The 13571-nt window shown below is 51.3% G+C and overlaps 4 non-coding genes and 9 pseudogenes across 4 annotated transcripts; all 13 read left to right on the top strand.

Moving 5' to 3' along the window:
- The first annotated feature begins 964 nt into the window (after nt 1-964).
- Nucleotides 965-1097, top strand: LOC141135933 (U2 spliceosomal RNA; annotated as a pseudogene).
- A 956-nt stretch (nt 1098-2053) lies between these two features.
- Nucleotides 2054-2227, top strand: LOC141135514 (U4 spliceosomal RNA; annotated as a pseudogene).
- Nucleotides 2228-3507: 1280 nt separating this feature from the next.
- On the top strand, nt 3508-3648 carry LOC141135176 (U4 spliceosomal RNA). Its single transcript, XR_012243463.1, has one exon. It is a non-coding gene; the product is annotated as a U4 spliceosomal RNA (small nuclear RNA).
- A 1280-nt stretch (nt 3649-4928) lies between these two features.
- LOC141135366 (U4 spliceosomal RNA) lies at nt 4929-4993 on the top strand (annotated as a pseudogene).
- A 1134-nt stretch (nt 4994-6127) lies between these two features.
- Nucleotides 6128-6251, top strand: LOC141135676 (U4 spliceosomal RNA; annotated as a pseudogene).
- Nucleotides 6252-6892: 641 nt separating this feature from the next.
- Nucleotides 6893-6965, top strand: TRNAK-UUU (transfer RNA lysine (anticodon UUU)). Its single transcript has one exon. It is a non-coding gene; the product is annotated as a tRNA-Lys (tRNA).
- A 566-nt stretch (nt 6966-7531) lies between these two features.
- LOC141135436 (U4 spliceosomal RNA) lies at nt 7532-7596 on the top strand (annotated as a pseudogene).
- Nucleotides 7597-8763: 1167 nt separating this feature from the next.
- LOC141135932 (U2 spliceosomal RNA) lies at nt 8764-8896 on the top strand (annotated as a pseudogene).
- Nucleotides 8897-9849: 953 nt separating this feature from the next.
- On the top strand, nt 9850-10023 carry LOC141135513 (U4 spliceosomal RNA; annotated as a pseudogene).
- A 641-nt stretch (nt 10024-10664) lies between these two features.
- On the top strand, nt 10665-10737 carry TRNAK-UUU (transfer RNA lysine (anticodon UUU)). The gene has a single exon. It is a non-coding gene; the product is annotated as a tRNA-Lys (tRNA).
- A 566-nt stretch (nt 10738-11303) lies between these two features.
- LOC141135435 (U4 spliceosomal RNA) lies at nt 11304-11368 on the top strand (annotated as a pseudogene).
- A 1125-nt stretch (nt 11369-12493) lies between these two features.
- On the top strand, nt 12494-12615 carry LOC141135639 (U4 spliceosomal RNA; annotated as a pseudogene).
- Nucleotides 12616-13256: 641 nt separating this feature from the next.
- On the top strand, nt 13257-13329 carry TRNAK-UUU (transfer RNA lysine (anticodon UUU)). The gene has a single exon. It is a non-coding gene; the product is annotated as a tRNA-Lys (tRNA).
- Nucleotides 13330-13571: the final 242 nt, after the last annotated feature.

The following is a 13571-nucleotide window of genomic DNA, read 5'->3' as shown; positions in this document are numbered from 1 at the left end:
GGCGGAGGGTCGGGATCCTGGCCTTCTGGCCTGGATTGGGGCAGCTCTAGCTCTGGACAGTTATTTGGGAGAGAACGCTGGCTCCCCTTGCTCCCACCGGGGGAGCGGCCAGTATTTCCCAAATGTAATTAGGTAGGAGGGACGGAACGACGGTGAAGCCTGATGGCAAGGGCTCTCTCCAAGCTTCCAGAACTCCATACCTTTCTGCCTGGGGTGGGGGCTGCTGTGGTCTGGGCTGTGGGTCAGGGCTTTTTCGAAAAGCCAGTGGTGAATGTGCCCCTGAAGTGGCAGTTCAGGGGTGCCGTATAGTCACGGTGTGAAAGCACTTGATTTTATGGCACCATGGTCACTTCACCACAACACATGTTTTTCGCACCTGCCTCTTGGGCCGGGCCTTTTGGCCAGGACCAGGGGAAATTTTTATGCCTGGCCGGAGGGCCGGCCATTGTATAGCACAATGGCCACTTTCACTCTCCCATCTCACTATCTTCCCCACTCTTTCTTTTACCCCTGTTTGTCACCTTTTTGTCTTTTTTTGGTTGTCTTTGTATACACGTTTTGTCACTGTGTGGCGAGTAGGGTGTGGGTCCTCGGGCCTACTCTGAAAGTCTTGGGAGGGGGTGGACATAGGCCTTTTGGCTTGGTTCGCCCTCTCCTTTGAGGGGTCTCCCTTCGGGGGAGCCCCACTGTACTTGGGTCGGTCTGCTTCGGCAGACCTTCCAGTTGTGGGGGTCCACCTGGTTTCGGCCAGATGGACCCTTTGTCTGAGTACCTCAGTCCCTGTCTGGAGCCTAACGCCCCGGGGGATCAGGGTAAGGTCCTTCCCTAGTGGAGGACTCTGTACACCCGTTGCACTTTTTTGTGTTTCACTCTCTATGTGTGGGCACTTTTTTTTGGCACCGGGTGGAAGTTTTTGAGGTGTGTTTTGCACGCCACTGGCTTTTCGATAGAGTGATTATTGCTAATTGCTTCTCGGCCTTTTGGCGAAGATCAAGTGTAGTATCTATTCTTATCAGTTTCCAGGAGGTGGCGCTTGCTTCCATCCCTGATCTATGGCGAAATAGAGATGGGATTGCGGTTGCTATGCAAAACCTGCTGGAGTGAAGGTGACCTGGAGCGGTTTGTAGCCGAAAGGGAAGCCTTCTGATGGGGATGGAGAACCACGGGGTCTGAACCAGAGGGTCGGGACCCTGGTCTTCTGGCCTGGATTGGGGCGGATCTAGCTCCAGACAGTTATTTGGGAGAGAACGCTTACTCCTGCCTTGCAACCCCCTTGGGAGGGAGTGGCAAGTACTTCCCGAATGTAATTAGGAGGAGTGATGGGAGCGACGGCAGAGCCTGATGGTAAAGGGCTCTTTCCGGCTTCCTGATCTCCATATCCTTCCTGTGTGTGGTGGGGTCTGCTGTGGTCTGGGCTGGGTGGTCAGGGCTTTTTCGAAAAGCCAGTGGTGAATGTGCCCCTGAAGTGGCAGTTCAGGGGTGCCGTATAGTCACGGTGTGAAAGCACTTGATTTTATGGCACCATGGTCACTTCACCACAACACACGTTTTTCGCACCTGCCTCTTGGGCCGGGCCTTTTGGCCAGGACCAGGGGAAATTTTTATGCCTGGCCGGAGGGCCGGCCATTGTATAGCACAATGGCCACTTTCACTCTCCCATCCCACTATCTTCCCCACTCTTTTCTTTACCCCTGTTTGTCACCTTTTTGTCTTTTTTTTTTGGTTGTCTTTGTATACACGTTTTGTCACTGTGTGGCGAGTAGGGTGTGGGTCCTCGGGCCTACTCTGAAAGTCTTGGGAGGGGGTGGACATAGGCCTTTTGGCTTGGTTCGCCCTCTCCTTTGAGGGGTCTCTCTTCGGGAGAGCCCCACTGTACTTGGGTTGGTCTGCTTCGGCAGTCCTTCCAGTTGTGGGGGTCCGCCTGGTTTCGGCCAGATGGACCCTTTGTCTGAGTACCTCAGTCCCTGTCTGGAGCCTAACGCCCCGGGGGATCAGGGTAAGGTCCTTCCCTAGTGGAGGACTCTGTACACCCGTTGCACTTTTTTGTGTTTCACTCTCTATGTGTGGGCACTTTTTTGGCACCGGGTGGAAGTTTTTGAGGTGTGTTTTGCACACCACTGGCTTTTCGATAGAGTGATTATTGCTAATTGAAAACTTTTCCCAATACCCCGCCACGATGACTTGAAATACAGTCAGCACTGGCAATTTTTGAGAGTCTCTGAGGAGACTGAGCAATGTGTTTTCAACAGCAGATAAGTGACGGCTTCTTACATGCAGACTGAGATGCGTTAGAGTTGAGAAAGTGAGTCACGGGCCCATTGACACCATAGAGAGCTTTTGTGTCATCACGCAGCCTGGGTAGAACAATCAGTGATTGGCACGCGCCGCTCGTTCTTCACTTGCCTGTAATCCAGAGTGGACTCTACCTCGTTTTTTTGCCTGGGTTTCTTCTGCTGGACCTGGCAACATGAGGCTCAAGGTGAACTGTCTTTATTTGTAACCCAGTCACTGATTAAGAATACTGGAAGCGTGTTGGTCCAGGGTTAAGGAAGCCTTTCGGGCGGTGTCTTTTTGCAAGGCCCTTGTTTCCGGTCAAAGAGCATTGAACTGTAGGTAAAACTAAGGCAGAAACTTTAGGCGTTCTCCACCTGTACCGGACTGGACCCTATCTGCATGGTTGCAGGTTAGATTCTCCCTTTTATCTTCAACCTGTCCTAGAAAATTAAACGGGAGAGGACGATTGGCCAGCATGGGCAAGCCAAATACTTGTGCTTTCAGGCACCCGGTCCCCTTGGCTGAATGGTCTTTTTCCACCATACATGTCAAGATTCAAGCAGCTTGGACCGCTATGGAGGAGGAGCTTTGAGAGCCCGGATAGCTCAGTCGGTAGAGCATCAGACTTTTAATCTGAGGGTCCAGGGTTGAAGTCCCTGTTCGGGCGGTGCCTTTCACTTACCTATGAGGCCTTTGAGCTGCCAATAGGGCAGTCTTTATGCACATCTGCCGGGAATGCTCACTGGCTCAGAGAGATGAAATGCCCTAACTTCCCCCTTTCTAGGCTCCTGGAATCTGCCAGAAATAAAGGTGGCTGAAGGTGATTGCTTGACCAACTGTTTCCCAACAACCCTTGTCTATGGCAGCTTACCTGGGCTCCAGTTCAGGCATGTTATCTAGCGAACTTTCAACAAAGGCCCCAAATCCTTCCACCTTGGTCTTTTCTCAGCAGCATAGCTGTTCAAACACATACGCTCCCAGTGGCCTTTCAGGACTGCTGTGGGAGAAACGCATCTGACATCTAGGGCCCTGTCCCTTTAGATTCTCCTTAGTTCTTTCAAATGCTAACACTATTCAGTGGGTAAACAATGCCCACTTAGGCATCGTCCCTGTCTCATTAACATGCCAAGTCCCAGAATGCTCAGCGGCCCACTGGATGACACTTATGTGTCTCTCCTCAATGTCAATTTCTCCTCCAAGGAAGGGCAGATGTTGGCAGGCACTGATTTGGTTAGCTTTGCGCAGTGGCAGTATCATAGCCAATGAGGTTCAACTGAGGCGTGATTATTGCTAATTGAAAACTTTTCCCAATACCCCGCCACGATGACTTGAAATACAGTCAGCACTGGCAATTTTTGAGAGTCTCTGAGGAGACTGAGCAATGTGTTTTCAACAGCAGATAAGTGACGGCTTCTTACATGCAGACTGAGATGCGTTAGAGTTGAGAAAGTGAGTCACGGGCCCATTGACACCATAGAGAGCTTTTGTGTCATCACGCAGCCTGGGTAGAACAATCAGTGATTGGCACGCGCCGCTCGTTCTTCACTTGCCTGTAATCCAGAGTGGACTCTACCTCGTTTTTTTGCCTGGGTTTCTTCTGCTGGACCTGGCAACATGAGGCTCAAGGTGAACTGTCTTTATTTGTAACCCAGTCACTGATTAAGAATACTGGAAGCGTGTTGGTCCAGGGTTAAGGAAGCCTTTCGGGCGGTGTCTTTTTGCAAGGCCCTTGTTTCCGGTCAAAGAGCATTGAACTGTAGGTAAAACTAAGGCAGAAACTTTAGGCGTTCTCCACCTGTACCGGACTGGACCCTATCTGCATGGTTGCAGGTTAGATTCTCCCTTTTATCTTCAACCTGTCCTAGAAAATTAAACGGGAGAGGACGATTGGCCAGCCTGGGCAAGCCAAATACTTGTGCTTTCAGGCACCCGGTCCCCTTGGCTGAATGGTCTTTTTCCACCATACATGTCAAGATTCAAGCAGCTTGGACCGCTATGGAGGAGGAGCTTTGAGAGCCTGCATAGCTCAGTCGGTAGAGCATCAGACTTTTAATCTGAGGGTCCAGGGTTCAAGTCCCTGTTCGGGCGGTGCCTTTCACTTACCTATGAGGCCTTTGAGCTGCCAATAGGGCAGTCTTTATGCACATCTGCCGGGAATGCTCACTGGCTCAGAGAGATGAAATGCCCTAACTTCCCCCTTTCTAGGCTCCTGGAATCAGCCAGAAATAAAGGTGGCTGAAGGTGATTGCTTGACCAACTGTTTCCCAACAACCCTTGTCTATGGCAGCTTACCTGGGCTCCAGTTCAGGCATGTTATCTAGCGAACTTTCAACAAAGGCCCCAAATCCTTCCACCTTGGTCTTTTCTCAGCAGCATAGCTGTTCAAACACATACGCTCCCAGTGGCCTTTCAGGACTGCTGTGGGAGAAACGCATCTGACATCTAGGGCCCTGTCCCTTTAGATTCTCCTTAGTTCTTTCAAATGCTAACACTATTCAGTGGGTAAACAATGCCCACTTAGGCATCGTCCCTGTCTCATTAACATGCCAAGTCCCAGAATGCTCAGCGGCCCACTGGATGACACTTATGTGTCTCTCCTCAATGTCAATTTCTCCTCCAAGGAAGGGCAGATGTTGGCAGGCACTGATTTGGTTAGCTTTGCGCAGTGGCAGTATCATAGCCAATGAGGTTCAACTGAGGCGTGATTATTGCTAATTGCTTCTCGGCCTTTTGGCGAAGATCAAGTGTAGTATCTATTCTTATCAGTTTCCAGGAGGTGGCGCTTGCTTCCGTCCCTGATCTATGGCGAAATAGAGATGGGATTGCGGTTGCTATGCAAAACCTGCTGGAGTGAAGGTGACCTGGAGCGGTTTGTAGCCGAAAGGGAAGCCTTCTGATGGGGATGGAGAACCACGGGGTCTGAACCAGAGGGTCGGGACCCTGGCCTTCTGGCCTGGATTGGGGCGGATCTAGCTCCAGACAGTTATTTGGGAGAGAACGCTTACTCCTGCCTTGCAAGGGGGGGAGGGAGTGGCAAGTACTTCCCGAATGTAATTAGGAGGAGTGATGGGAGCGACGGCAGAGCCTGATGGTAAAGGGCTCTTTCCGGCTTCCTGATCTCCATATCCTTCCTGTCTGTGGTGGGGTCTGCTGTGGTCTGGGCTGGGTGGTCAGGGCTTTTTCGAAAAGCCAGTGGTGAATGTGCCCCTGAAGTGGCAGTTCAGGGGTGCCGTATAGTCACGGTGTGAAAGCACTTGATTTTATGGCACCATGGTCACTTCACCACAACACACGTTTTTCGCACCTGCCTCTTGGGCCGGGCCTTTTGGCCAGGACCAGGGGAAATTTTTATGCCTGGCCGGAGGGCCGGCCATTGTATAGCACAATGGCCACTTTCACTCTCCCATCTCACTATCTTCCCCACTCTTTTTTTTACCCCTGTTTGTCACCTTTTTGTCTTTTTTTTTTGGTTGTCTTTGTATACACGTTTTGTCACTGTGTGGCGAGTAGGGTGTGGGTCCTCGGGCCTACTCTGAAAGTCTTGGGAGGGGGTGGACATAGGCCTTTTGGCTTGGTTCGCCCTCTCCTTTGAGGGGTCTCTCTTCGGGAGAGCCCCACTGTACTTGGGTTGGTCTGCTTCGGCAGTCCTTCCAGTTGTGGGGGTCTGCCTGGTTTCGGCCAGATGGACCCTTTGTCTGAGTACCTCAGTCCCTGTCTGGAGCCTAACGCCCCGGGGGATCAGGGTAAGGTCCTTCCCTAGTGGAGGACTCTGTACACCCGTTGCACTTTTTTGTGTTTCACTCTCTATGTGTGGGCACTTTTTTTGGCACCGGGTGGAAGTTTTTGAGGTGTGTTTTGCACGCCACTGGCTTTTCGATAGAGAGTGATTATTGCTAATTGAAAACTTTTCCCAATACCCCGCCACGATGACTTGAAATACAGTCAGCACTGGCAATTTTTGAGAGTCTCTGAGGAGACTGAGCAATGTGTTTTCAACAGCAGATAAGTGACGGCTTCTTACATGCAGACTGAGATGCGTTAGAGTTGAGAAAGTGAGTCACGGGCCCATTGACACCATAGAGAGCTTTTGTGTCATCACGCAGCCTGGGTAGAACAATCAGTGATTGGCACGCGCCGCTCGTTCTTCACTTGCCTGTAATCCAGAGTGGACTCTACCTCGTTTTTTTGCCTGGGTTTCTTCTGCTGGACCTGGCAACATGAGGCTCAAGGTGAACTGTCTTTATTTGTAACCCAGTCACTGATTAAGAATACTGGAAGCGTGTTGGTCCAGGGTTAAGGAAGCCTTTCGGGCGGTGTCTTTTTGCAAGGCCCTTGTTTCCGGTCAAAGAGCATTGAACTGTAGGTAAAACTAAGGCAGAAACTTTAGGCGTTCTCCACCTGTACCGGACTGGACCCTATCTGCATGGTTGCAGGTTAGATTCTCCCTTTTATCTTCAACCTGTCCTAGAAAATTAAACGGGAGAGGACGATTGGCCAGCCTGGGCAAGCCAAATACTTGTGCTTTCAGGCACCCGGTCCCCTTGGCTGAATGGTCTTTTTCCACCATACATGTCAAGATTCAAGCAGCTTGGACCGCTATGGAGGAGGAGCTTTGAGAGCCCGGATAGCTCAGTCGGTAGAGCATCAGACTTTTAATCTGAGGGTCCAGGGTTCAAGTCCCTGTTCGGGCGGTGCCTTTCACTTACCTATGAGGCCTTTGAGCTGCCAATAGGGCAGTCTTTATGCACATCTGCCGGGAATGCTCACTGGCTCAGAGAGATGAAATGTCCTAACTTCCCCCTTTCTAGGCTCCTAGAATCTGCCAGAAATAAAGGTGGCTGAAGGTGATTGCTTGACCAACTGTTTCCCAACAACCCTTGTCTATGGCAGCTTACCTGGGCTCCAGTTCAGGCATGTTATCTAGCGAACTTTCAACAAAGGCCCCAAATCCTTCCACCTTGGTCTTTTCTCAGCAGCATAGCTGTTCAAACACATACGCTCCCAGTGGCCTTTCAGGACTGCTGTGGGAGAAACGCATCTGACATCTAGGGCCCTGTCCCTTTAGATTCTCCTTAGTTCTTTCAAATGCTAACACTATTCAGTGGGTAAACAATGCCCACTTAGGCATCGTCCCTGTCTCATTAACATGCCAAGTCCCAGAATGCTCAGCGGCCCACTGGATGACACTTATGTGTCTCTCCTCAATGTCAATTTCTCCTCCAAGGAAGGGCAGATGTTGGCAGGCACTGATTTGGTTAGCTTTGCGCAGTGGCAGTATCATAGCCAATGAGGTTCAACTGAGGCGTGATTATTGCTAATTGCTTCTCGGCCTTTTGGCGAAGATCAAGTGTAGTATCTGTTCTTATCAGTTTCCAGGAGGTGGCGCTTGCTTCTGTCCCTGATCTATGGCGAGATAGAGATGGGATTGCGGTTGCTATGCAAAACCTGCTGGAGTGAAGGTAACCCGGAGCGGTTTGTAGCCGAAAGGGAAGCCTTCTGATGGGGACGGAGAACCATTCGGTCTTGGCGGAGGGTCGGGATCCTGGCCTTCTGGCCTGGATTGGGGCAGCTCTAGCTCTGGACAGTTATTTGGGAGAGAACGCTGGCTCCCCTTGCTCCCACCGGGGGAGCGGCCAGTATTTCCCAAATGTAATTAGGTAGGAGGGACGGAACGACGGTGAAGCCTGATGGCAAGGGCTCTCTCCAAGCTTCCAGAACTCCATACCTTTCTGCCTGGGGTGGGGGCTGCTGTGGTCTGGGCTGTGGGTCAGGGCTTTTTCGAAAAGCCAGTGGTGAATGTGCCCCTGAAGTGGCAGTTCAGGGGTGCCGTATAGTCACGGTGTGAAAGCACTTGATTTTATGGCACCATGGTCACTTCACCACAACACATGTTTTTCGCACCTGCCTCTTGGGCCGGGCCTTTTGGCCAGGACCAGGGGAAATTTTTATGCCTGGCCGGAGGGCCGGCCATTGTATAGCACAATGGCCACTTTCACTCTCCCATCTCACTATCTTCCCCACTCTTTCTTTTACCCCTGTTTGTCACCTTTTTGTCTTTTTTTGGTTGTCTTTGTATACACGTTTTGTCACTGTGTGGCGAGTAGGGTGTGGGTCCTCGGGCCTACTCTGAAAGTCTTGGGAGGGGGTGGACATAGGCCTTTTGGCTTGGTTCGCCCTCTCCTTTGAGGGGTCTCCCTTCGGGGGAGCCCCACTGTACTTGGGTCGGTCTGCTTCGGCAGACCTTCCAGTTGTGGGGGTCCACCTGGTTTCGGCCAGATGGACCCTTTGTCTGAGTACCTCAGTCCCTGTCTGGAGCCTAACGCCCCGGGGGATCAGGGTAAGGTCCTTCCCTAGTGGAGGACTCTGTACACCCGTTGCACTTTTTTGTGTTTCACTCTCTATGTGTGGGCACTTTTTTTTGGCACCGGGTGGAAGTTTTTGAGGTGTGTTTTGCACGCCACTGGCTTTTCGATAGAGTGATTATTGCTAATTGCTTCTCGGCCTTTTGGCGAAGATCAAGTGTAGTATCTATTCTTATCAGTTTCCAGGAGGTGGCGCTTGCTTCCATCCCTGATCTATGGCGAAATAGAGATGGGATTGCGGTTGCTATGCAAAACCTGCTGGAGTGAAGGTGACCTGGAGCGGTTTGTAGCCGAAAGGGAAGCCTTCTGATGGGGATGGAGAACCACGGGGTCTGAACCAGAGGGTCGGGACCCTGGTCTTCTGGCCTGGATTGGGGCGGATCTAGCTCCAGACAGTTATTTGGGAGAGAACGCTTACTCCTGCCTTGCAAGGGGGGGAGGGAGTGGCAAGTACTTCCCGAATGTAATTAGGAGGAGTGATGGGAGCGACGGCAGAGCCTGATGGTAAAGGGCTCTTTCCGGCTTCCTGATCTCCATATCCTTCCTGTGTGTGGTGGGGTCTGCTGTGGTCTGGGCTGGGTGGTCAGGGCTTTTTCGAAAAGCCAGTGGTGAATGTGCCCCTGAAGTGGCAGTTCAGGGGTGCCGTATAGTCACGGTGTGAAAGCACTTGATTTTATGGCACCATGGTCACTTCACCACAACACACGTTTTTCGCACCTGCCTCTTGGGCCGGGCCTTTTGGCCAGGACCAGGGGAAATTTTTATGCCTGGCCGGAGGGCCGGCCATTGTATAGCACAATGGCCACTTTCACTCTCCCATCCCACTATCTTCCCCACTCTTTTCTTTACCCCTGTTTGTCACCTTTTTGTCTTTTTTTTTTGGTTGTCTTTGTATACACGTTTTGTCACTGTGTGGCGAGTAGGGTGTGGGTCCTCGGGCCTACTCTGAAAGTCTTGGGAGGGGGTGGACATAGGCCTTTTGGCTTGGTTCGCCCTCTCCTTTGAGGGGTCTCTCTTCGGGAGAGCCCCACTGTACTTGGGTTGGTCTGCTTCGGCAGTCCTTCCAGTTGTGGGGGTCCGCCTGGTTTCGGCCAGATGGACCCTTTGTCTGAGTACCTCAGTCCCTGTCTGGAGCCTAACGCCCCGGGGGATCAGGGTAAGGTCCTTCCCTAGTGGAGGACTCTGTACACCCGTTGCACGTTTTTGTGTTTCACTCTCTATGTGTGGGCACTTTTTTGGCACCGGGTGGAAGTTTTTGAGGTGTGTTTTGCACACCACTGGCTTTTCGATAGAGTGATTATTGCTAATTGAAAACTTTTCCCAATACCCCGCCACGATGACTTGAAATACAGTCAGCACTGGCAATTTTTGAGAGTCTCTGAGGAGACTGAGCAATGTGTTTTCAACAGCAGATAAGTGACGGCTTCTTACATGCAGACTGAGATGCGTTAGAGTTGAGAAAGTGAGTCACGGGCCCATTGACACCATAGAGAGCTTTTGTGTCATCACGCAGCCTGGGTAGAACAATCAGTGATTGGCACGCGCCGCTCGTTCTTCACTTGCCTGTAATCCAGAGTGGACTCTACCTCGTTTTTTTGCCTGGGTTTCTTCTGCTGGACCTGGCAACATGAGGCTCAAGGTGAACTGTCTTTATTTGTAACCCAGTCACTGATTAAGAATACTGGAAGCGTGTTGGTCCAGGGTTAAGGAAGCCTTTCGGGCGGTGTCTTTTTGCAAGGCCCTTGTTTCCGGTCAAAGAGCATTGAACTGTAGGTAAAACTAAGGCAGAAACTTTAGGCGTTCTCCACCTGTACCGGACTGGACCCTATCTGCATGGTTGCAGGTTAGATTCTCCCTTTTATCTTCAACCTGTCCTAGAAAATTAAACGGGAGAGGACGATTGGCCAGCCTGGGCAAGCCAAATACTTGTGCTTTCAGGCACCCGGTCCCCTTGGCTGAATGGTCTTTTTCCACCATACATGTCAAGATTCAAGCAGCTTGGACCGCTATGGAGGAGGAGCTTTGAGAGCCCGGATAGCTCAGTCGGTAGAGCATCAGACTTTTAATCTGAGGGTCCAGGGTTCAAGTCCCTGTTCGGGCGGTGCCTTTCACTTACCTATGAGGCCTTTGAGCTGCCAATAGGGCAGTCTTTATGCACATCTGCCGGGAATGCTCACTGGCTCAGAGAGATGAAATGCCCTAACTTCCCCCTTTCTAGGCTCCTGGAATCTGCCAGAAATAAAGGTGGCTGAAGGTGATTGCTTGACCAACTGTTTCCCAACAACCCTTGTCTATGGCAGCTTACCTGGGCTCCAGTTCAGGCATGTTATCTAGCGAACTTTCAACAAAGGCCCCAAATCCTTCCACCTTGGTCTTTTCTCAGCAGCATAGCTGTTCAAACACATACGCTCCCAGTGGCCTTTCAGGACTGCTGTGGGAGAAACGCATCTGACATCTAGGGCCCTGTCCCTTTAGATTCTCCTTAGTTCTTTCAAATGCTAACACTATTCAGTGGGTAAACAATGCCCACTTAGGCATCGTCCCTGTCTCATTAACATGCCAAGTCCCAGAATGCTCAGCGGCCCACTGGATGACACTTATGTGTCTCTCCTCAATGTCAATTTCTCCTCCAAGGAAGGGCAGATGTTGGCAGGCACTGATTTGGTTAGCTTTGCGCAGTGGCAGTATCATAGCCAATGAGGTTCAACTGAGGCGTGATTATTGCTAATTGCTTCTCGGCCCTTTGGCTAAGATCAAATCTAGTATCTGTTCTTATCAGTTTCCAGGAGGTGGCGCTTGCTTCTGTCCCTGATCTATGGCGAGATAGAGATGGGATTGCGGTTGCTATGCAAAACCTGCTGGAGTGAAGGTAACCCGGAGCGGTTTGTAGCCGAAAGGGAAGCCTTCTGATGGGGACGGAGAACCATTCGGTCTTGGCGGAGGGTCGGGATCCTGGCCTTCTGGCCTGGATTGGGGCAGCTCTAGCTCTGGACAGTTATTTGGGAGAGAACGCTGGCTCCCCTTGCTCCCACCGGGGGAGCGGCCAGTATTTCCCAAATGTAATTAGGTAGGAGGGATGGAACGACGGTGAAGCCTGATGGCAAGGGCTCTCTCCAAGCTTCCAGAACTCCATACCTTTCTGCCTGGGGTGGGGGCTGCTGTGGTCTGGGCTGTGGGTCAGGGCTTTTTCGAAAAGCCAGTGATGAATGTGCCCCTGAAGTGGCAGTTCAGGGGTGCCGTATAGTCACGGTGTGAAAGCACTTGATTTTATGGCACCATGGTCACTTCACCACAACACACGTTTTTCGCACCTGCCTCTTGGGCCGGGCCTTTTGGCCAGGACCAGGGGAAATTTTTATGCCTGGCCGGAGGGCCGGCCATTGTATAGCACAATGGCCACTTTCACTCTCCCATCTCACTATCTTCCCCACTCTTTCTTTTACCCCTGTTTGTCACCTTTTTGTCCTTTTTTTGGTTGTTTTGTATCCACGTTTGTCACTGTGTGGCGAGTAGGGTGTGGGTCCTCGGGCCTACTCTGAAAGTCTTGGGAGGGGGTGGACATAGGCCTTTTGGCTTGGTTCGCCCTCTCCTTTGAGGGGTCTCTCTTCGGGAGAGCCCCACTGTACTTGGGTTGGTCTGCTTCGGCAGTCCTTCCAGTTGTGGGGGTCCGCCTGGTTTCGGCCAGATGGACCCTTTGTCTGAGTACCTCAGTCCCTGTCCGGAGCCTAACGCCCCGGGGGATCAGGGTAAGGTCCTTCCCTAGTGGAGGACTCTGTACACCCGTTGCACGTTTTTGTGTTTCACTCTCTATGTGTGGGCACTTTTTTTTGGCACCGGGTGGAAGTTTTTGAGGTGTGTTTTGCACGCCACTGGCTTTTCGATAGAGTGATTATTGCTAATTGAAAACTTTTCCCAATACCCCGCCACGATGACTTGAAATACAGTCAGCACTGGCAATTTTTGAGAGTCTCTGAGGAGACTGAGCAATGTGTTTTCAACAGCAGATAAGTGACGGCTTCTTACATGCAGACTGAGATGCGTTAGAGTTGAGAAAGTGAGTCACGGGCCCATTGACACCATAGAGAGCTTTTGTGTCATCACGCAGCCTGGGTAGAACAATCAGTGATTGGCACGCGCCGCTCGTTCTTCACTTGCCTGTAATCCAGAGTGGACTCTACCTCGTTTTTTTGCCTGGGTTTCTTCTGCTGGACCTGGCAACATGAGGCTCAAGGTGAACTGTCTTTATTTGTAACCCAGTCACTGATTAAGAATACTGGAAGCGTGTTGGTCCAGGGTTAAGGAAGCCTTTCGGGCGGTGTCTTTTTGCAAGGCCCTTGTTTCCGGTCAAAGAGCATTGAACTGTAGGTAAAACTAAGGCAGAAACTTTAGGCGTTCTCCACCTGTACCGGACTGGACCCTATCTGCATGGTTGCAGGTTAGATTCTCCCTTTTATCTTCAACCTGTCCTAGAAAATTAAACGGGAGAGGACGATTGGCCAGCCTGGGCAAGCCAAATACTTGTGCTTTCAGGCACCCGGTCCCCTTGGCTGAATGGTCTTTTTCCACCATACATGTCAAGATTCAAGCAGCTTGGACCGCTATGGAGGAGGAGCTTTGAGAGCCCGGATAGCTCAGTCGGTAGAGCATCAGACTTTTAATCTGAGGGTCCAGGGTTCAAGTCCCTGTTCGGGCGGTGCCTTTCACTTACCTATGAGGCCTTTGAGCTGCCAATAGGGCAGTCTTTATGCACATCTGCCGGGAATGCTCACTGGCTCAGAGAGATGAAATGCCCTAACTTCCCCCTTTCTAGGCTCCTGGAATCTGCCAGAAATAAAGGTGGCTGAAGGTGATTGCTTGACCAACTGTTTCCCAACAACCCTTGTCTATGGCAGCTTACCTGGGCTCCAGTTCAGGCATGTTATCTAGCGAACTTTC

The sequence above is a fragment of the Aquarana catesbeiana genome, linkage group LG03 (genome assembly GCF_042186555.1).
Source record: "Aquarana catesbeiana isolate 2022-GZ linkage group LG03, ASM4218655v1, whole genome shotgun sequence".
NCBI lineage: Eukaryota > Metazoa > Chordata > Amphibia > Anura > Ranidae > Aquarana > Aquarana catesbeiana.
This window is presented reverse-complemented; position numbering and strand designations above follow the sequence as displayed.